Genomic DNA, 25,740 nt, shown 5'->3' with positions numbered 1-25,740 from the left:
GGTTCCCTAAACGTAAAATACTGTCTTTTTACTTAGCAAGGCAGAACATCATATCTGAGCTATTACAAACCCTTGATGATGACGGGTTCTTCACAACATGTAATTTAGATAAATCAAATACAATGAAAAAATTAGTCTATCTCCATGTTTGTGCTTATAAAATAGTTTTTCTTCCTGTAAAATAAAATTTTTGTCACATAGAAGGTTTTAACAGTCCAATGAAGTCCAAATGAAATTAATACTACAAAGAACGTAATAACCATTAATTCCTTCATAAATATCACATGATATCAATTGATTGTACTGTTTATGTTTTCCTGTTGTGTCACAATTATCAAAATAGATGACCTTGGAACACACCACCAATTTGGTACCCCGAATTTGGGCGGAGCAACCAGTTAATGACCAATTTGATGTTACAACGCCACGTACAACCATCGTAAAACGCCTTTCATCTATTTAATATAACCTAAATTATTATATGCCATATTGTAGTCCACCTTGTTAGAAACATATACTTTTACTTTGTGATACTAACATTAAATTTAATTTGCAAGTAGATACTTTCTGACCTAACAAACAAAAATGGAAATAATGAATAACTGAATTTAGCGTATTTTGACCATTCGATAACTTAACGCACGGATAATTGCACGTAATAGTGACGTAAGTATTTAAAGAACTATGATATTGCCTATAATCATCATGAATTTACACAGTGGCGGGTTTAGGGTCTTAGTTGCCTGAAGCATTCATTGGCTGAAGGCTCGTCATCGTAAAAAATAAAATAACCCATACATTCAAACTACCAACTTAGCCAGTAAAAATATCAATGACTAGACAATATCTCTTTCCTAAAATCACATCTTGTAACTAAATGTGACATAATAATATCAGTGGTTTATTTTTTATGTTTATGTTGAGTGGTTATGTTATAGGTCAGTGATGGGAAACCCATGGCACGCGGATGTTTTATGTTGGAGTGAAAAAAATTAGATAGGTACTTATGATAATTTAAAAAATAATGACGACATAGCCATGCGTATTTTCTTCGATTTTTCATGATATTTTTACCAATAATGTTTACCAATCGATGCGCAAATGGAAACGACGGTATTCATGCATAAATGACAGATCGCATTGTGTATAAAATAGCAAGTATATATTCTTCAAGACTAAGCATTACGTTTGGTTTAAATTGCTGAGTCTGTCCTTAGGTTTAATGCGTCACACATAATATTATTGCACTGACCTCATCAGGCGACGGGGAAAGCCGCACCGCGAACCTCTGATTTTGATCGATTTACAATCATTTTACAAAGCTTGAGACCACTGTAGTAGCTTGAATGCCTTATCTTTACAATTTGTGTGTAAAGAATCAAACTAAATAATATAGAAATACTCAAGGACTCAATTATATATTTTTTAACTTTCTTAATAGAATTCTTATAACTATTTTTCCCCTATGAAAACATGCTCGGTACGTCAGAAAGTCATTTGAGAAATTTTGGCATGCCTACTTAAAAAGGTTCGCCATCCCTGTTATAGGTTGATGTCAATTATAGGGTTTTTTTATGCTTTGAGTAGCATTTTATACTTAGTCAATTTGTGAGAAATAAACATATTTTTAAGATTTTTTAAATTGATTGTTTGAAGGATTGGTTTGAACTGTTTCGAGGCCCCCTTTTTAATATTCTGACGAATCAATTGCGTCAAAGAAAATTGACACTGATTTTACAAATCAATTAATGTTGTTGACCATATATGACGTTTGAAAATATGGATTCGATTCCCCACCCTTTATAATTTTGAATATTTCATAATTATTTACTATTTCACCGAGTTAAATACTGAAAAGATCATAATATGGGCCTTTGCAGAGTGGAGGTTGTATTAATATATACTTTTTACGAGAAATTTATGTTAGTCATTTGCTGACCTATTAAGTCCAAATACATATGGAAAAATAATATTGTGAATTCACCAGACCCGGGATTCGAATCCGGGACCCGCAACACTGTAAGGCGAAACTTTGCCGACCTGTAGATTGTATCTTTATCCGTGTCTGAATAATGCTGTAACTATAAAGTAATTAGGTACAACACTTGGAATCAAAATTTATAATCTGCAATCTGAATCTCAAATTATAAAAAGATCTTGACAACGGTTTTTATAGTCGTAGTTACATTTAAAATATACAACAGAGTTAAAATAATGCTTACATAAGAAATATAGAAAAAAACAAAGTTTCACACTGAAATTTTATTATTTCATATTAATTATTATGTGATTCAAATAGTTTGATTATGATTCCTTTGATAAAAAACGTTTGTAATCTTTTCACAGACAGTGATTAGTATTTTGAATTGAGTGACATCAGTTCCTAGAAATCAGAAAAAAATGAAAAAACCATTTTTTTAATGATATAAATGTTTACAAGGTTTTTTTTTTACCAAGAAAGGCAAAATAAATGCAGAAAATGTAACATTAATTTTTCATTTGTATAATTTCCAAGAAAGAAGGTTTGACTTGTCTTATAATGTTTTACCGTATTCAACGCAATAGTAAAGTTATAGAATTAATTTTGAAATGTAAAGTTTTCATTGAAAGGACCATTATGATTTTAATGTTAAAATTCTTCGAAGATAATAACTATTGGAATCACTATAATAATAACTGTAATAATTACAAGATAAAAAGAACTTTTTATATGCAACTTTTTAAAATTTTCTGTTGAATCATATAAACTTAACTTAAATAGTTTAAACGATCAAAAAAATTTGTACTTGAAAGAAATAATACTGAAATTTCATATTGATTTCCATAGTAACGCACGTATATATTAATATTAATAATTTAGTTGCTAGGACCCACTTAGCTTAACTTAACTTAACTTACTTTTAAAAGTGGAATAAGTACTACAAAAAAAAGCGTTTTATTAAATTAAACGACAATATGGCTAAAAGTATTAAAAGAATGCATTGCCGTCGTGTTCTGATATATTCTAAAAGTTTCAAATGTCTAGCTAGTCGGGAAGTTAGTTAAAAATCGATTGCAAGATTTGTACCGGACAAACAACCACCTGACAAACAACTACCGGACAAATAAGAATACGAGCTAAGAAAAACGTTGTAAATAAAAATACACTAATTTCTTATTTAAACTCCGGTTTGTTAATTTTTTATACACTCCGATTTTTGCACTCCCGAGATCTCTTTACTTTGTATCGAGTATATTCTGAAAGAAATACGCGATGCAAATCGATAAGGTGATGGACAATAGACGTAGTAGCAGAAAGAATCAATACTTATGGCAGATTTTGTGCTTGCACTATGGAGCTTGAAACGTCGCGCATATGAGAACTCGTATTGACTTGTGTCCCCCCGATAACTATCTTAGAAATTGGGAGCATTAGTTGTTCGTTCTCCCAAGGTGCTGAACTAACCTGCTATGGGTGATGCCAATTTAGAGGGCAATAACTCTGTTCAAGCAAATCGCATCGGATGTTAATATATTCCACCTATGTGAGGATGAGTATATTGTTTTATAAAATCAGGGTCCACTTAGCTCATGCGGTATGCTTCCACGCTGTATTATTTATGTAAGTACCTTTTTATTTTTATACTGTTTTTGTGATACTGCATATTAAATTTCTTTCTTCTGTACACTGTTTTAATACTATTTCTTTTTTTTTTTTTTTTTAACTGTCATGTTGTGAACGTCTTGAATTTATAATTTGTAATGTTCACTGTATGTATAAAAAAAATTGATAAATGAAAAAATATTTCTCCATTTTAATATCTCCTCCCTCATATTATATCCTTTCAGTTGAATGCAGAACTATTCTAAATCATATTTTGAAATATTTTGCAGAAGAGTTTTTTGAAACACCCTATTTCAGTTAATATAATAACAAGTATATGTACCATTTTTTCCATCAATAATTCTACTAAAATATGATAAATATATTTCAGTAAATTGTTTCAAAGAATTCTCTGGTAAAAAAATCGGTGTGTGTACTTATGTACGCGCGTTAGAATTTATACTTCTTTGGCGTAACAAAACAAAAACAATACTTGTGATAAACTAGATTCTTTGACTAGCTCTTAATTATCTTGTTAAATTACACACTCAAGAAAAAGGACCGCTTATTGGAACGCCGTTGGTTTATTTCTATACACTTTAACTTTATTACTAAATTATATAATGGTTTTTCGTTGTTTTTAATTTTAAAGTACCAATTGTCTGACGTTTAATTGTTTGTTTACATAAGGAATTGCAAATGGCCGACAATAATAAATTCGCTGACTAGGCAACGGAAAAATTCTAAACTTTAATATTATACTGTATAATCGTCACGATTGCAGTATCATATTGTGGCGTAAAGATAGTGCGTTCGGCTGATAACCGAACAATTGGTGGTTCGAATCCAATCGAGTGCGTTTTATTTCGTGTGAAAAAATAAATTATGTGTTACTTGTCACACGCCAAAAATACACTCTGATCTGATTTCCTAAACGCGCCAAAAGAAGTATAACTTCAAAAATTCAAACGTTAGTTAGAATATGAGGAATTGTTCATATTATATCAGCAGATAATCTCTTATTAAGACGTGTCACGTGACGTCAAAGATGGTGTACCCATTACCCTTGTCAAATATATTTTCAAGAATCTTATGTATACCTCTTATATTTAACTATAGGATTAGTAAAACGACTTAAAGCGCGATGTAATAAAACACTATTAAAACGCTCAGGCCTTAGAGCATCAAACCGGTCGGAATAATTTAATAATACCGATGCAAAACAGAAGATCACTTCGAATAAACTAAAGTAAACAATGATAAGCTACTCCAAAGTAAGGTGAATTACATATTATAAATAGACGTAGCTAGTGAATTATCTAGCAGTCACAAATTTTGTCACTTTGAATTGTCTGCTTTCATCCGATTCACTCCGGTCTTGATAATCCTGACACAGTGCTTTTAAACTACTTTAAATTGTATTGTTAATTAATAATATCACGCCATTTACGTAACGGTTTTAATTATATTTATTACAAAATGACATTTAAATTAGCCACTGTTTTCTTTAGTATCATCATCACTATCGTTTTCTCTCATGAGCACATTTTTTTATTAAGGAATTCAATTAGAACTCTAGATTTATTTTGCAAACTAGCTTAACTTTTCATCTTGTTTGGAATACTTTAGCAAAATGAGAGATAGAAATACTGTACAACGGTAGGTATAACTCTTTCATTCTGACTAACTCGTCATAGAACAAAGGGTAAAAGCAAAGGGAAGAGATTTCTGGGAAAGAATTAAAAACACCCCAGTTGACTGTGATTATGTACTATAAATCATTTGTAATGAAATCGATATTATAATAATATAATATTGATTTGATAAAAGATACGGTTTGATATCGTAACCAACCTAAAAATATATCCTGATTTTTTTTTTGTTAATGTTGGGTATTTAGTATGCTTAATCAATATCGGGTTATAAAGGGACGAGAACCACGTAGGGGTGACAGATGTAGAGATGAAATGAGACTTGTTAGAGGCTGCTCAGATTAATGGAGGAGCGATTGTTTATTTCTGCATAACGGTATATAGTTATAAGAGTAAATGATACAGAAGAGATGTTAGCGGTCCGTGGCTCGGTGAAAGTGATGCTTGAGTCCCAGACACGATGAGAGAATACTTACGAGCGGGGCGTATCGAGAGAGTGCGCTGGTCCGAGGCTCGGTGGAAGTAAGTACTGTGCGGTGTGATACTGAGTCTGGCCTGCGATTTCCTAACTATCGACTCGTGTGTCACCCGACGACATGACGTAATGTGACGTCAGCCAATACACGCTCGAGGCATGCCGCCCAACACACACTGCTCACCATAGATATTATTATGATGAAATACCTATTTGTGTATGGTGACAATGAATAACGCCACTATTTCACTAGCGTTATTTTCTCGAATGCTATTATCACTCCAGTAGTACGTCACAATGATGTCATATGACGTCATGTCGACCGGGCGGCTTGGACTCGCAAGTTCTAACATAGGGCCCCTGGTAAGTGAACGGACTGAGATAACCTATCAACTATTTAGATACGTGAATATTCGGTAAATTGCGAGAGTCATTGCCAATTGGGAAATCTGTTGACCGCCGCATCGTTGCAACTTCGAGGCGTTAAATAATATATTTTAATAATTAGTAAAAACTATTATTCTGTTGATTCTAATTTAAAATCTATTAAGTAAAATGGTTGTGTAATATTATCAGATAACACACTATCGATTTAGAATCCTATGTGAAATAGTATGAAGTTATCCGCCATGCTAGGTATCCAATCTTATAATTACAAAGTGTGCTATAAACCAAAAAGAAGAATATAAAATTTGTCTCGTTTGTTAACATTTATTTCTCAAATTAATATATTTTAAATCACAGTTACCAGAACCGAAAATAATAAGTATGTCAAATACTAGACATTAGTTTATAGATGATAGCTATTACCACTTTCATAATGACTATCTACATTCTACAGCTACACAAATAACCGTAAAAATCAACTAATATGTGGAGGGCAATATTACACATTATATTAAAACCATAACGGGTTTTTTGAGATATAATGTTTATATTATATATAACAATGTGTCACGCTAAATTCGAATTTTAAACTAGGTATAGGTATACCGTGTCCGGAAACTTGTACATAAGCAGTTCGCCGTACCACATTTCACCGTGACATGTTGTATCGGAAATATATGGTCGTATATTAAAGACCGTCCAACCTTTTTGGGTCGTATAGTACTGTCATAAAATTCATGTCTAAATAAAACACAGTTCTTGTCGGTTTACACTTATTAGGTTAGGTTAGGTTTTCATTCTTGAATTCATGAATTTTGCCAAAATCAGCTATGAAAATTGAATTAATGTTCATATTGAATCTAATAAATTTGGAGACCGTATAGTATACGGTCATCTCTTTCCGATAGAAAGCTAACAGCGAACTGTGCCACGGTGAAATGTTTTACGTATAATTTACATGTAACCCCATAGCATTCGCATTACATACTGGCGTACAATGGGCACGGTCATTGCCCACTGAAGAAGGAAGCCGATACATTACACTACTGGTCCTACTTTTCGCCCCTCCCGTTGTCTATGGATGACCTGTCATTGCCTGTCATTGTCTATAGAGTGCTTATACTGACGCATATGTCGTGTTCACTTGTCGGAATATTCTTACTTTCAGATTTCTTTCAGATTATTTTAACGTATCTTGGAGACCTTGGAGTTCATCTGATTTAGTGGTTATGTGTTATTAATAATTGGAAGTGACGATCAAAGTAAGTAAACTTCTGTGTAGAATAATATCATAATACACTAGGACGTTTGTCAATGTGACAGTCGATTCTAAACGACAATAACTAATAACTTATTTATACTCTTTAGTCATTATAGAATACCGAACTCTGCTTGCAAGTATGTTATCAATACACAGTGTGGCAGTGGACCACTCGTTGTTTGTGCAAAAAGTTATGCTCAAGCTTTATTAATCTAAAGATGGCGGTGGCACGGTACATTTTATTAACCTATTTTATAATAAGTTTATAATAAGTTTTTAATAAGTTATTAATTATTTTGATAGTATTATAATATAATAACAATGTTCCTCTTTTATTTACCAAAATTTAAAATTTCTGTTATAATCCGTAAGGAACAGTACTGGGTAGTTAGTAATGTCATTAAATTTTATATTGGTAGATTGAATTAAAATTATTTTACACCGAGTGATATAATATATTGTATAAATTGGAAAAATACGTAAAAATATCGTGAGTTTAAGTAAGTGTTGTCGTTTGACAATGATTTTACCAACCGATATAAACTGTCTAAAAATTGTCACAGTTTTTTTTCAATTACACTAATATAAAATATCTTCGAGGCCTATTTCCTAAAGAAAGTGAACACATCTGCGGCAAGTGATATTTATAGGATGCCCCCGCTCCCTTTGGGGGCAAAGGGTAGGGTCTCAGCCGGCCCTATCATCCCTCGACTAACGGCGGCCTAGATCGATATCACCCGACGCCCGCCGCGGAGCGTCTCTTCTACGTTGCGGGAACAATGCCGACAATTCCATTTAATTACTTCACAGATGAACGCGGCCCGTACACACGGGACACTGACTACTCGGCCTTTGATGACTGCTGTAGCGTTTTTTAGTATTATTATTCGGAAACGTTTTGTGCTTTGGAGTGTTGCTGTACATAAAAAATGCGACAAAGAATCTCACAAGCTTTTTTTGGTAACACGCCGTGTCACCCTCGGTGACTCGATAAACAAAGCATTGACATAATAATATTGAAAAAATAATTAGAAGTTTCCCAAATTTTTTTGTACTATTATAACCATCTTTTAGGCCATAAAATTCTGTCTTTTAAGACTACAAAAACGTATATATTTTGAATTAACCCAGTGCATCTATTCTATACACAAGACAGTTTCTTTTTCTTACAATAAGTGCTATGTTTTAACAGCACCTCTCTTGGCTGTGGTAAATTTTAGACCGACATAGACAGTTTTGACAGTTCAGACGGCTAACTTATTGTAATTGTTACAATAAGTGTTAATATTTCGATACTATCCTAAGGCCCTATTTAGCTGCCGTAAAGGCCGAAAGTAGTCTTGTGTATAGAATAGATGCGCTGGTTTCGATAGTGCCGTAATCATATTTATTTGTCACACAAATCTCTGTGTCGTCAGGGCTCGAAATGGACCGGAACGCACCTGAGCGCCGTTCCTGTTCGTCAAATCGGTAAAATTATCGCTCCGTCTCGTGGAATAAATAATTTGACCGTCTGAGCTGGATAGGCCATATAATAGAATATCTAACATACTTATTTTTTTATGAAAAAACACATATAAGTACTTTGATAACTTTACTATGTAAAAATCTTCAGAAAACTGTCGAGCGCTGCGGTTCGTAAATTTTTCCATTTCGAGCGCTGTGTGTCGTACTTATGTCATTTTACAAGATATAGTTGAGTAATGTGTGTTTTATTTAACGGATTTCGTAGTAAAACAACCTTTATTTGATTTTATCTCAAAACTATGTTATTGCAGACCCTGTGATCCAAAAGCCCCGAAATTTAATCAGCGCGACATTGTAATGTCAGCCAACGATGCATTCAATATAATAATATATATATATTAGGAAAACGAAAACTTTTAAACATCTGATAATTATTATTAATAATTACTATAATATCACACATTTAAGACGTTTACAAGGTATAAAAAATAAAGAAATATAAGCAGTAAGTATTAGAAAAATTGTAAAGTTGGTTGAATGAGCGTAGACTCTATTTTAAGAATCAAAGAATGACGTCCTCTTATACTCATCCTCAAGTATTTTCCTCCCAATCGGCATCACTATAGGTTAGTTCTGCACCTTGGAAACAACTGATTCTACTGATTCCGAAGTTAGTATCAGGGACATATATATATACTACCAAGAATAATATAAGCATTGAATCATTATCATCATCAGCTGAGGTCGATCCTATGCTGGATGAAGACCTGCCTATACTTTTCTCAGCCACTAATTCTTCGCTGCTGATGCATCGAACATAATGATTTCGTCTATCCAGTAAGGCGTCGCTGTGGTCGTTTAGTCATCCTCTGTAGTCTGTATGACGGTGTTCATCCAGCGGTTGTCCAGTCGTCGAGCAACATGTTCAACCCATTGCCATTTCATCTGATTAGCGACTGTCTGCCTCCTTACTATTATATTGTGGTTTTTTTTCATTTTATGCCTAGCATGCACCTTTCTATTACACGTTGCTCTACTAGTATATTTTTCTTACATTAAGAGTTAATATTTAGCATGGATGACACACTGTTTTAACACTTTACGATTAAGGGGGGACATGCTCAGCGTAGGTCAAAAAGGAGCTTTTATTCCTTTTTCAAAGCATGATCCTGGACATTCCTTAGACGTTGTAGATAATCTATTTATATAATTTTGAAGCCTTATTATCCTTTATATTTATTTTAAACATTTGGTGACTGCATAAAGTATTTTTATTACATAAAATAGTATTCTTTAAACCTCTCGCTCTAATGTTTTAGAATATAGTCATATTTCAGTACATAACTGTGCAGTGGTGTTAAGATTTTTTACATTTATTAATTTTTAAACGCATTTATAAAACCATCAGTATAATTTATGTCGACATTATTATAGTGAAATATTTACGATAAAATATATCAATAATTATTATAAAGCAATCATTATTCGTAGGATATTTATCACATTTGAATAGTCAAAGACATAGCTTATAATCATTATCTTTAGAATTGTTAATCTTGCCCATTTTTTGAATAATAAAATGCCTAATTCTTGTCAACTTTGGGGTCACAGAGATTATCAATATAATTTTTTATCGTAAATATTTCACCATAATAATGTCGACATACATTATACTGATGGTTTTATAAATGCGTTTAAAAATTAATAAATGCAAAGAATCTTAACACCACTGCACATTTATGTACTGAAATATGACTATATTCTAAAAAATTAGAGCGAGAGGTTTAAAGAATACTATTTTATGTAATAAAAATACTTTATGCAGTCATCAAATGTTTAAAATAAATATAAAAGATAATAAGGCTTCAAAATTATATAAATAGATTATCTACAACGTTTAAGGAATGTCCAGGATCATGCTTTGAAAATAGAATAAAAGCTTTATTTTGACTCACGCTGTGCACGTCCGCCCTTAAGACACAAAAGGGAGGTGACTTTTGAAATTATAATATACTATTCAGATACAACGTATCACCACTTAAAACACATAAAATGACACATACTGGTAAAAAAAATATTTATATGATGTTTATTAATATGTATTAAAAAAAGAAAACGTATTAGGTAAAATGACATATACTAGAGAAATTCGGTTTAAATGTTTGTTATTTCACGTGCATTAAGTCTTCATAGTAATAAATACCTAAGTATAGATGGGTATTATTTGTTTTTGTTGAGTAACATAACTTTCGCATGCTTAGCAGCGTCCCGCTTGAGTCTACTAGTGGGGTGATTGCATTGATATACTACTAGATGAGAAGTTCCCATACAAGTGTCAATTTAAAAATGTACCACAAAAGAAGATATTACGAATATCGTATAGGTATAATGTATAGGTATAATGCGTTAAGACCGTCAACATGGATTCCCGAATATCACCCGTATTGCCCTAGCTGTAAAACTAAATTTGCGTTCTTGGAATAGTGACCCTAAGGGTGTCTGGAACCCATAGCTTGCAAGCTACCAAAAATTCATGTCTGAGCGGACAGAGCAAGTCGTCATGCGCTGACTATTAGTTAGAGTAAGATCTAGATCGGGCTTACTCATAATTATTGCCAGGTCGTTTTCGAGACAAATATAAAGTGAACTTATATCGAGTTAAGTCCGCTGATATTAAAACAGTAAGTTTTAACACTGGCCGAGTCGCTGAAAATCGGGCGTCATTTTAAGAAGCATATGATTCATCCAGTAGTATATCAATGGGTAATTGCGTCAATTTTGAGAATCACTGATTTACGCTAATTGGCTGCAATTTAGATTCAAAAGGGTGCCGGAGGCCAAAAAAAATGAGAAACACTGCTGAGAATTTCGGTGTACCGCCTGTAGATATTTGGAGCGGCATTGATAAACAAGAATACAATATGAATTTAATATAGAGACTAAGATGTTTACAAATAATTAGTAATACCAGGCTCATCTTGTTTGCTGTGTATAATTTTTAATTTTACTGATTAAAAATAGTGACAAATCTTCAAATTCAAATTTATTTATTTTACATATAATGAACATGACAAATTATAAATTTAAAGCGTTGACGACATGACATGAAGAAAGTGTTAACAATTTTCAAATAAAAATACAGGATAATGTGAGTAAATAATAAAATAAAAATACATGGAAGCACACAGAGTAAATTAGGTTAATATAGATTATCTTAAAAACCTCTCGTAAGTGGAATATATCAATATCCGAAGCGATTTGATTAAAAACAGGTATTGCTCTCCCAATTGGCATTACTAATGGCAGATTATTTCTGCATATTGGGAGAACAAACAACAGATGCCCCCGATTTCTAAGATAATTATCAGCTTATCTTGTGTTTATGCGCAATTTAATTTTAATAAATACTTAGTTTAATAATTTCAGAATTAAGTTGTTTTGTGAGAAAAAATACAATAAGAACGATCACTATGTGACATTTAGAGGGTAAAGCATCTGTATGTCAATAGCTAAAATATCTCCAATTATTTTAAGAATTAATTGTCACTCAACGAGCGAAATGCATTTTTTCATACTAAACTCAGTCCAATCTATTTTTATTCCACTCCAACTGGCCAAGACAAAAGCACTGCCAGGTATAAAGTACTAGATAAATCATTCAAAAGCCGCAGGGTTTTACTGCCGCCAGACCTTCTTTTAACTATTTCACGCCTGAGAGGGAGAGAGCTTTTCTCCATTTGTCATTTTAAGGCTTTGACGCTGCTAGGGACGGAGACCCCGTACGCTTTATTATTTTGTAAATTGCAACGCGTACTAAAAAACACCTTGTGTTATTCATACATTTTCAAATATATTTATAAAGTAAAAATGCAGAGACAATTTGATTTAGTATGGAGCGTTTTGTTTTTTTTCTACTTTACTTCTAGGTGACAATTTAATAATAAAAATCTGCAGCACTTTACTGCTTTTTTATTTTAAAACTTTGTGTACAATCTACATAATGTGTAAAATAACTATTTTAAAGCATGGCAACATGTAGGTGTACATATTCTATAGATACTTATAAAGACAGATATTATTGCGCAGGGTTTCCACACATTCAATCATATATTAAATTTTTAATCAACTCAAAATGCATTTTTTATTTCGTATTTAATATAATATATTATTATTTATATATTGATGTAAGTAGATATTTTTGTAATAAAACGTGACACAATTTAATTTCTACAGGAGACACGAACTGCTTTAAAAGCACAAAATTTATATTAGACTTACAATAATTAATGTTTTATAAGTCTCAGAACAATTTGATTTATCTATATAAATAAAAGGTACTAGGGCTTCTTATTGTAGAGTGTTTTTAATAGGTCTAACACAGTGGTTCTTAACCTGGGTTCGATAGAACCCCAGGGGTTCGGTGAGTCAGTCTCAGGGGTTTGGCGGAGGTCAAGACACACACCCGACTCATATGATACGTGATGACACACCCCGCTTAGCCATCATTGGCTGCAGGGAATTTGGTGCGCTCAGTAGTCGATCTTTGCGAGCAATTCTTTTCGAGGATGCTGGGCATAAAAACGAAGAAAAGGAACAGACTTTGTTGCGAAAATGACATGAGAGTGGCACTTGCCAAGGTGAAGCCGCGCATTTCTGAACTGGTCTCTGAAAGGCAACAGCAGAAGTCACACTGATTTGCAGTAAATATTTATTATTATGTTTTTGTTTAGTACAGTGATGTTGATGCACGGTTCATTTTGTCCACCAGTAAAATATATACCTATATTTTGAATTTGAAAAAAATCATATTTTATTTTTCCAATTAAGAAGGGTTCGGTGAATGCGGATATGAAACTGGTGGGGTCAGTACCTCCAACAAGGTTAAGAACCACTGCCTAACATGAAGACTAAATACATTGGAGATATTAGGTTAAATAGGAGGTTTATATAAATAATTATATCGTAATTTGGTGATATATAATATTAAAACACTGAGAGTTTTCCTAAGCAGTCTAATATAAAAGAACAGAAATTAAAAAAACATTTAGATAAAATTGTCACATCGGAGGTTTAAGCAGTTCAACTACGACATCGCTACATGAAATCAATAATGAGATAAAATGTAAAAAGTCGATTCCAATCGATTGCTGAAAGTTATACCTACATAATAAATCACTGATTTTTTTAAAAAATTATAATATTATATTTAAAATACAAAAGCCAATGTTTCAGTGGAATAACTGAGCTAACCAACTGTTTATAATAATATACAAAAAAATACTATTATCATCTATTCTATTATATTATACAGCAAAAAAATAATATAAAAAAAGATAATTAAATATATGACTTGTTAAACACGCATTAAAATTCAATTATCTCGAAACAAGTTTTTTTGACTTATCACAGTTTTGATTTTAAATAGCGAATGCTTTATAACAATATGATAATATAATATTAATACATTTGAGTCGCTTAGAATCATAACTCACATATTGCAATTTTGTCGTTTTTTAGTTAAATATGCCAAGTGATTCTAAATGAATTAATCTATATACCGAAAAATAGTTGAGTATTAAAAGTCAATTTAAACCATGTGAAAATCGTTGACAAAGTTCATTGTTGGTGTAATATGTCGTATATTTCAAAGAATAGAGTTTTGTCACCAACGCCTTCCTAACCAATCGGGGAGCTCTATTTCTCATAGTATGCTGTATGTCTGCAACGTTAGGAGTATTAGGTATATATATTTAAAAAAAAAAAGTTATTCGACTCTCTCACTCATTAATATTCTAGGGAGTTCAATACTGTTCTTCTAATTACAAAAAATAGTGCTCTGTTGGTTTTTAGCGATTATCTCAAAACTTGATTTTTGGAATATGTGAGTTATGATTCTAAGCGACTCATTTTGTAAAGACTCGTAACCACCACACTCGGTACTATGGAATAGCTTCATAAACCCATAATTCCTATACACGCTATTGTTTTTTTTGTACCTAGCCATGATAATGATACTTTTTTAAATTAATTTTTATTTGCCAATTAAGTTAAGAATACTAAGCCAAAAAGAGAGATCAATGTCCCTAATTCACTACTCATCGTACACCCCCTTTGAGTCTTTTTAATTCCCGATGGAGTAATTTCATTTAATTCATAAAAAAATTGCTACCAACGGAGAGGACATCAATTATTTCTCGTAGTCCAATGGATAAGGCACTGGCCTTTCATCCGGGATTACTATGTATGTGATTTTCTCAAAGCCTGGGTATTTGTGATTTTTTTAATATTATTTTACTAAATACACTACTGTTTCACTATGTACACTACTGAAATTGGGCCTCACGACTAGGGAATCCAATCCCGAGCCAAAATTCTGATCCCGGGATTTCGGGATTACAATTTGACAATCCCCGGTTCCCGGGACTAGTCCCGGGATTGGCATTTTTTCCATTGTTAAGATAAAATTTTTATATTTACAAATAACGTTGATAAAATCGCTCAAAAATAATTCTAGTATAATTTATACTATTTAAGATATTTTTTGTTAATATTGTATACGTTAAATCTTGGAAATACATAAGTTTAATGGAGTAAATAATATTGTAATATAAATAATAATGTGAATTTAATATGAAATTGCTGTTTCTGAAAGTAAAAACTTAATGAATGGGTTAGCGAGATTTAAAATACTAAAGCAAATCATGGTGTACTTTGGCCTATCCGCTTCATAACTCTAATTAGTCAGCCAAATATGAAACTGCCGTAAAACGTATAAGATCATGGTGGAATTACTTTGTTAATAGTGCGAAACATTGTTTTTTTCCAATCTTTCTCATTTTTATTAATTTATGTGATAACATAAAATGAATCGGCAACTTACACATGGGTATAAATCAAACTTCATTCAAACTCAGTTTATTTCTAATGTAGTTATTTATTATTAAAAGTATTTTTGCTGTTATATTTTTGTTTTTATATTATTTTCCATAAAAATTGATAAAAAAATCAATTCCGAAAGTTTCGGGATTATGTTTATCAATCCCGGGATTCATAGGTATCGAAAATAGCTCGGGATCCCGGGATTGGAATCCCTACTCACGACCTGTTGTAGAGTTAAAAATAATATTATATTTATATTTACTAATAAAAATATTTTTTTCTAATAGTTACTTCAATTTAACAACATCTTCTAAAATCGTTATTTCAATGGTAACTATCAAAATCTAAAACCGATATCAAATTTTGTAATATTTAAATACCCTCTAGGTATATCGTCTATGCTCTAACTATATTTATTTTTGAACATACATAATTTTTGAAGACACTATAAAGGCCGTTAGTTAAAATTTGTCGCAATTAAGTATAGTGGTATATGTGCGTGGGCACGTAGCCCGAGAGATGCAAGTTCGATTCCTGCTGGGTGTCTTACTTTTTAATTTTTTTTCCCTCTTGGTTATAATATAATTTTTCAGAAGTGTTTTCAAAAATTATGTATGTTCAATAATTAGAATGATACATTCTAATCTTGTGTATTATTCGTTGAATAAAAATAGTAATTAATTAAATATTTTTCTTGCTTTGCTTATTTATTTAAACACTTTAAAATTTGAATCATCATTAAATTGTTTCAAATTGCATCTTTCGTAATCTATTATTAAAGACTCCTAATGACTGAAGTACACTTATCTCTGACGTTGCCTTCACCTGTGGAATTTTATATTGTGATTATATTCCATAAGCTGGGTTGTTTGTGGGGATGATTTTAATTTAAATGTATTTATATTAATACAAAATGTAATCTCATTAACCGTCGTCTTCAACGAGTTACGTGGTGATAATTATTATTGTTATAGCTAATTGGCGCCAAAAATAAAACGACGCCTACGACGTCTAAAAATTCACTCAACAGTTTGTAATTCTTATTCCACTTTCTCTTCTTTGCCAATGTCAACAGAAATAAACAAAATTTCACTGTGGACTTTTAACGAATTTCTGTTGGAGTTATATAAACACGACGAGAGGAAGATACGCATACCATCGCCATAAACGACTTGGGTATTTTCGTCTTGAATTTTTTTTTCGCTGATAAAAAAATGAGGAAATGCTAGAAAAAAATACTCACAAGAAAATGTCGATAAATAAAATTGGTAGAACATGTTAGCGGAAGAGATGATGTGATATTATGTGCTGAAAAAACCTAATGTTACGATAAGTAAAAAAAAGTTTTCAAAAAATGAAACACGTTATATTATGGGACTAAACAAGACTGAATATATTCAGGCTGTGGAACTGAATTGAGAATTACGATTGTAGTGCTAGTTATTGAGTATTTTTAACTGCAATGGAATAACCTGTTCGCAATAAATAAATGAAAATTGCATAATATTTCGTTGAAATTATTACAATTTATTTATCCAATATACAACAATCATTATGTTCATGGCCCCCACAAGAAGGTTGCTGGTAGGGCTCTAGCCTGGAGGCCCGGACTCATAGGGGACGGGGTTTGACCAAATACGTGAGATAACACATGAAAAATTTGCACTAATAGTAAAAAAATTGTCCCCTGTAACAATTAAAATTATGTGGTTGTACGATGTAATTTTTGATTACTGTTTGTCGATTCTCAATAGCTTAATAATCAAGTGGGTGCATTAAAAAATACAAAAATCGCTAAAAAAAATACCCTAACCCTCGAACACTATTTGGAATACACAATTGTAGATCGTCACACTGCCTTTAACTTTAGCGATAGGTAGGGGGGGCTGCCAAAGATTCTAGCCTGGGGGGTCGCATCAGGGTGTGGGGGCCATGGTTATGTTCTACAAACAGTTTACCATAGTGCATTCGAAGTATTAGCAATAGCACTACTAGCCAAATTTATAGTTTGGTGTCACGCCCTGATAATAGTGGGCTTTGCGGACTAAACATAGAAAGTATGATTAGTGTTAGCCACTTTAGGTCATTAACGATAAATTTTACAAACTCAATATTACAACTCAAGGTATCTACTTTCCAATAGCTGATTCTGGATTTGGCAATTTTAGAAAACAAATGATAGATTTTTATAAAGTTGAAAAAATAAAATCTTGTCATGCAATAATACATACATATAAGATGATAGAAATATATTTTTGTATAATAAAAGTCAATCATGATTATTTTATTTTAATTGTCACGTTTTCGCTAAGATAAAGAGACTAGAACAAGACAATCTAGTTTATATTTTTAATTATTTATACAAAAAAGTTCACAGATTCATTCAAGGATGTTTCTATAAACTAATATAATTCAATGGAAAGCCATTTCTTTAGTCCTTATTCTAAACATTGAAGATAATTATACAGTATATGCAGAGCCGTAGTGAAATGGTAGGCAACTTAGGCAAATACTTTAGAGTAATTTAATCTGTAAATTTATTAATTTTTTTAGTAAAACACAGTTTATTTTTTTAAATTCAGATAGACTATCTAATATAAAATATTTTATTTTAAGGAATTTTTAAATTTAAAACAATCCCATGTCCCGTTTTGTCTTAAGCCATGTTGACACGGTCCAAGTACGATCCAAGTATACTTGGATCGAGCGCCATCCAAGCGCACTCGTACGGGACATCTTCATACAAATTACTCCTATCAGTCCTATCTAATCTACTTGGACCGCGTCCTACTCATCTAAGCTAGCTTGGATAGGAATAATTAGTATGAAGATGTCTCATACGAGTGCAATTGGATGGCACTCGGTCCAAGTGTACTTGGATCGTACTTGGACCGTGTCAACGCGGCTTTAGGAAATTATCATATTGGTCATAAGTGCGTAATAATAAAATTATTTATACCATATTTGATATTTTATTATTTTAAATCTTCATAAGAGGTGCAGTTTGCTTAGGGCACAAAAATTTCTCACTACTGATCTGAATATATGACATGATATGATACTAAATCATTATTTGAAGTGAGTATCATATACATAACGTATATAATATAACTCCACGGTTCATATTTTACCCTTACAAATTATTTAAAAAAAAACATGAAAGTTAATTTTTTGCGCATCATGAAAATTGCGTAGAGCCTGCCAAGAATAACACAATTATTACGGCCTCGATTGTCAAAATTCGATAAGATTAATAAATGGCCGCAAAACTTTTAGATAATATCTATAATGCCAATTACGTATGTTGTACGAACTTAGCGAATGAAAGGAGAAAATCCTTCACTTTCAACAATACGCATTGTGTGGGTTAAATTGCGCTGCGACCTTCTGCAGGATCACTCTGGCCGTCTGCCAAATATTACGTTCGGGGCGACGGCCGCACATGTATTACTTACATCACGAGTATGAGTTAACTCTCCTAAGTAATTGCCTCCGTTTCCTTATTTGTATCTATAACCAGAGCTTTAACTCTTTGGAGACAGTTATTTTCCTAAGTTTTCTTTAACAATTCATATTTCTACGTCATATTCCTTTTATGAAGTTTATTACTTATTTATTGTACTCGTAGTTTATTACAGTCGAACTTGGTTATTACGAGGAAGATGGTACCGACTGTATTTGCTTGTTATAAGCATTACTCGCTATATAACATTTTTCGCGCAACGTTCTATTTAAGGCTATACCTCAGTTGAGGCATGGTCTAAAAAGATCGTGGCTAGGCGATGCGCGGATTGCGGGGCGCGGGTGCAAATGACGCATGCCGAACGAAATATAATTTGTCATATAAATCCAACATGCGTCCATTTAATGTTCTGTTTATAATCAAAATTTCTTTCTTAACTTTATTCTTTAAGCACTACGGTGCATGGTTGCAGCGTCAGTTCCATGCGGCTCCGTCTCGGGACGGAATGAGCATTTAAAATCACTTGTTTCAGACACGTTTAAAGCGTCATAGAAAGCGGCCGTGCATATCCACGGCTGTGCATATATGACGGGTGGTAGTGGAAACTTTAACGAATGTTCTATTAGTAACATAATAATATATTCATTGACATGTTTTCTTTTTCAAGTAAATGTGTAACGTTTTTAGTCATTTTTACACGATTTAAGAATTAATACCCCCGTCGCCATCACGAAACAAATTTACGTATTAGACGTTCGCTCTCCGATTGGCAGCGAGTCCAAAATTTTGTCGCGCCTATAGTTGAAAATTATTTGCCGTTTTACTGAAGTGTCGTCTTAAGCATAGAACATAAAAAATCTGAAAACCATCGTAAAAATCCCCGAAACAAGCATGGCATTCATAAGCTACAAAAGAAGTTGTTTATTGTAATGAAGGGCTGAGCCGCCGGCGCTGGTAAGTACCTACTGACTTCACAAAGCTTGGATTTTTTACATGCAATATAAAAGTGAAGAAATGTATAGAGAAAATCATAAGCTAAAATGTCAACGAATGTTTCTTCATTACATCCGAGATCTCGCTATTTCCGTGATCGTAATACCAAGTTCGAGTGTAATTTATTAGATTTTTTTAGTGGGGACATGAGATGAGTTACAAACAGTAAACTACTGTAAACGAGCATTTTTATTGGCACATATGTTTACAGAACATTTTGATTACTATGTTCGCGATGATACATGAGCTGGGCATCTATTCTATACACAAAACTGCTTTCGGCCGCTACGGTAGCTACCTAGGATAATTTTATATCGAAGTATTAGCACTTATTGTAACAATTACAATAAGTTAGTTGTAATTGTTACAATAAGTGCTATGTTTTAACAGCACCTCTTTTGGTTGTGGTAAATTTTAGAGTTAGATAGACTGTTTAGACGGCTAACGTATTATATTTGTTACAAGAAGTGTTAATACTTCGATACAAATCTACCCTAGATAGCTGCCGTAGCGGCCGAAAGCAGTCTTGTGTATAGAGTAGATGCGCTGGACTATACGTGAAGCCCAAGTTCTTGAATACAGATTGAAAAACAACGTCTGAATATGACAAATTCAGACGGGGATCGAATTCGTATACGGAAATTTGTACGTACATAGTTCACCGCAGGACACTTATTCGTGCACCGCAGTACGTAAAATATGAGTTCGTGTAACATTTAATCAAGTGATGAGTTCTTCGTTGAACATTTCACCGTGGAGTATATTTATACGTATGCTACAACATGTGGAGATGTATTTACTAGGTTAGGTTAGGGTTAATCTAATTGGAACAGTACTATTTGCAAACGATCGCCGCATTTTGTAAGATACGTACAAAACTATTCCACGGTGAAATGTTCAGCGAAAAACTCGTCATTTGATAAAATGTTATACAAACTCATGTTTCACGTACTGCGGCGCACGAATAAGTGTCCCACGATGAACTGCATACGTACAACTTACATGTAACCGATCGAACCAGCCACCCATGACGTCAGACATATATTTATAGTATGTAATGTATGTATAATATGTATTGTAAACTCACCGGAAATCGAATCCTGAACTAGCAGTGTGTGGAGTTATTGTCTTGCTCATTTTACTACGACGGCCACCGAATTTTACGACCTTTTATTATAACAGAAAGTCCACACAACGTATACAAAAAATGTTTAAATCACATTGAAATATAAATGAGATTTTGCTTTTAGTATTTATAGAGTTTTTATATGCCCACCTGTTTTAAATATTTTCATTATTACATCCCTTGCTCGCAGCGGCACGTAAAAATGTTGAAAAAAACGTGGACGTTTAATTTAATATCTAAATTTATGACCATGAAATTTGCGCAATGCATCTAAGTATCTGTATTTTGAGAATGAGAATTGTTTTTTTATTGCAAAAAATACATTAGTAGGATAATTGAGCAAGACTGTACACAATATAAGGATTGTAAAACCGGTAGGTATCTCAGTATTTTTCGATACCGAAATACCGGTTTTAAAAATCACAATACCGATATATTCGCAGCGCTCGAAATGGAAAGTTTTGCGAACCGGAGCGCTCGTTAATTTTATGAAAATATTAACGTTGTTATCGTTGTTATGTAATTGTATATGTATTTTGTAAAAATAAGTATGTTAGATTTTTTATTATATGACATATCTAGCTCAGGCGGTCAAATTAATATTTCCACGAGACGGAGCGATAATTTTGGAGATTTTATGAACCGGAACGGCGCTCCGGTGCGTTCCGGTCCATTTCGAGACCTGTATATTCGACATTTAAATTGGAAACAAAATGTATTAGTTAACATAATAGGTTTGACATGACTGTATTTATTGTCGGGTAACGCGACGCCTGGTTTACTTCCGTTGCCCTTTAATGCCCTTGGGGACAAGCAATGACACGTGTAATAAAATATTAATATTTTCTTCTTCTGTTTTCTTTCCATATATTTCACGAATACCGGTATTAGTTTCTATTTTCATTCTGTATTACAATCCCTATTTATAGTCCACCTGACTCAAAAATGTACAAATGTTAAATATGTAAAAATAAACTTAAAAGTGCTATCATACGTGAGGTTGGTGATGTGGCATAATACGCGTGAGGTGACTTTAGTTTGATACATTATCAGATTTTGCTAACTTACTGACACTATTCGTTTTCGGCTCAAAATTGTGCTACAGTATGAGAGCATCAGCTGTCTGATATTTTAAATCCTACCTTTTCTTGTGGCGTGAGCTCACCGTGATTGTAATTCGTTTCTAGCATAAAGCACACTTTCATCCAATGTATTCGATTACAGTACACTCTCAGTAATCCGCCGCTCGATTATCCGACAATTACTATAATCCGCCGCTATTTTTACTAGTTGAAAGCACAAAATCAAGCTCTGTATTTCGCCGGTATTCGATTGTCAAATGCAGTAGTCCGCCGCTTACAAGTATACACCGCAGATGATACAGGTTTATTTTGGAAATTTCTCCGTCGTAAACCATACGTTCATCGCGAAGAAAGTAATGTACCAGAGAGGAAATTGCCCAAGGACCTCATCACAATTTTATTATATCGTGCTATAATGTATAATGCAACCGGGACACACAAACTGAAGCTTTTGGTCGTAGGGAAAGCCAGGAATCCTAAACCATTCAAGAATATCTGCCTCACTGAACAACTAATTGTGTCGAGTGATGTACTATTTAATATTTAGTTAATAAACCTAGTTTATAAATATGTATAATTAAGTAATTTAATACTTGATTTTGATTATAAATAAAACCGTAATTTTCTAGTACAAATTTCTCAAAAAAACTATTTTTACAAAATACTTGTTTTAATTTTTACCATATTTTGTATGTATGCACTATATATAATCCGCCGCTTTCACTAATAATTGGAAACTTGTCGTTTTTGGGGTAGCGGATTACTGAGAGAGTACTGATATGCATATGTGTGTTGTAAATAAATTGTAATATATTTTATGACGAGTGAGTGTCTGTGCTATGATTATAGTAAGTGATTGCAGGGCCGTATTCACTTGAGTGAAGCTATTTTGGAATGTTATCAAAGAGGTCATCGAACTCGGATTGTAATTTCTTCCTATACGTATATTATACAAACATCATTTGGATTGTATAATATACGTGTATAATAAACGGGTCTAGGACGATTTGGCACCGGACAACTGGACGCCACGGAATCGAAAATAAATAGACGTTAGGTACTTATAGGTACTTTAAAAAAAATATTCAATATTATTATTTATACTTCAATAATTATATTATGTATTAATTGAGTTAGCATTTACTTGGTAGAATTCCATTTTACAAGAAATGAAAATATAATTAATATTAAATTCTACAGGTTTTTTTTTAAAAAGGTTTGTCGATAGCTATTTCGGTTGTAACACCATTATCAAGACTATTCAGATAGGCCGTTTGCCTTTGCTTAAATACTATACGTGTATAGCAGTGGCGAAGACTCCATACTAGGCGATTATTTAAAGCCTACCTTCTTAAGAAAAATATTTTTTAATTGCATATTGACATATTAATATACTTAATCACTTCATTATTTTATGTTATATAAAAATAATTTATTTTGCCAACGAGATCGCATATGTAGGAATGTATTACATATTACACAGTTTACAAAACAACTGCAAAGGTATTAAAAAAACCACAGCGCGCCGCGCCGTAAATTAAATAATAAATGCCGCGATTTCTCGACGTAAATAAATTTCCGATTATGTTTGGAATAATTCTGAATTTTTTTTGTATGGACTTTACGTCTCGTAACCTCAGCAAGTCTGCTGATTTGTACGAAATGAGGCAAGCTCCTTTCGCAGAGCCTAAAACATTCGCGCATAATATTGTTGTCACAACTGCGCACTTTGTCCAAAATCATTAATAATTAGATAATTAAAAAAATAATTTCAACGGCATTTAATCGAATATTAATAAATAAGTAAGTATAGATTGTTTTTAAAAATAAAAATAAATTTTATCTAATGATTTTTGATGGGTATACATGTTTTGAAAAATACGTAATTTAAACACATCGCTCATTTTTATGTCGTCAATGAGTTTTTGAAGTTTCATTGAATTAGTGTGTCGTTATCATTTATTAGTGTGTGCCTATTCATTAGTAGTAAATATCGTACTATTCTCGTAAGTATACCTGACAAGTGTGCTCTTTTTATCATATCTCCACAGCCTACCTCTTTCCAAAAGTCACCCTTCGCCACTGGTGTATAGATAGAGACAGAATACATTTTCTTATTCGTTCCAGCAATATTATGAATTTTTACATTATTATTAATTGTAATATTATTAATACTTTGAAAACCCTAAGTGGGTTTTTTTATTAAAATGGATATCGAAATTTTCAAAATTTATCAAAATTACAGTATTCGATGGTTATTTATTGACATTATTGATCAATCTATCTATCTATCGACTATATCTATCTATATCTATCTATATATATCTATCTATAGACTATCTGAATAGTCTTGATAATGGTGTTACAACCGAAATAGCTATCGACAAACCTTTTTAAAAAAAACCTGTAGAATTTAATATTAATTATATTTTCATTTCTTGAATTATATTATGATTTAAAAGTTGGTAAGAATGTAAATATGCAGACGTAAACAATGATTTAATCGTGCATATGTTTAAATTCCAACGAAAAAAGAGTTTTTTTTATTTTATATAAAGCCTTAGGCATGGTAATTCTCAATCCGCGATAAAGAATACATTATGTAAAGAGTAAAATGAATTCAAACTACTAAGTAATAGATAGAAACTGATTAAAATACCTCGTCTACGCGTGTTTACGACAGTGCGGCGTCCAATTGTCCGGAGGCCAGTCGTCCCATTCCCTAATAAACATAGTTCATACGAGAATTGTGTACGATTCTACCTCTCGGGACATTTTCTTATAAAACGGCGATCGCAGTAATAACAGTAAAACTTATTTTGGAATGTCGCCAACGTAGCATTTTTGAAACAGATTGCGTTTTTAGATTAAAGAAAACCAAAAATAACATAAAAAGTTTTTTTCGAAAACATTTTTGATAAAGTCCGCCGCGAGAGACGTGAACAAATCACAAAAGAATAAGTTAGTTGTTGGACGGCTACACGAATTTGAAATGCTCCAATATGTGAGCTATAACAATGCTATTTTTTGAACATCTTATTTTTATTCATCATAATATTCTGACACAATATTTTTTATTCCAATATCGATATTTCGGTATTTTTTTGTGAAGTTACTTTAGACACTGGCGTAAGTTCGTTTAATAGAAATCGAAGAAAAACGAAAATTGTAACCAAGGGCGTTGCTATGGTAATAACAGCGCATTGAACTCTCTTTGTCACAGTCACAGTATTAGTCAGTCGAAGGAGTGGCTAACGTGTGCATCACGCATTGTGGAACAATGACCTACCAATTGTTTGCTACAGTTCGAATGAGGTGGACTACAATTGAGTGTTTCACAAGCATACTGAACCAAGTCTATTCTGGTTTTTT

The sequence above is a fragment of the Rhyacophila brunnea genome, unplaced genomic scaffold (assembly GCF_057557595.1).
Source record: "Rhyacophila brunnea isolate RB1 unplaced genomic scaffold, BYU_Rbru_1.0 scaffold_14, whole genome shotgun sequence".
Taxonomy (NCBI): Eukaryota; Metazoa; Arthropoda; class Insecta; order Trichoptera; family Rhyacophilidae; genus Rhyacophila; species Rhyacophila brunnea.
Note: the sequence above shows the minus strand (reverse complement) of the source record.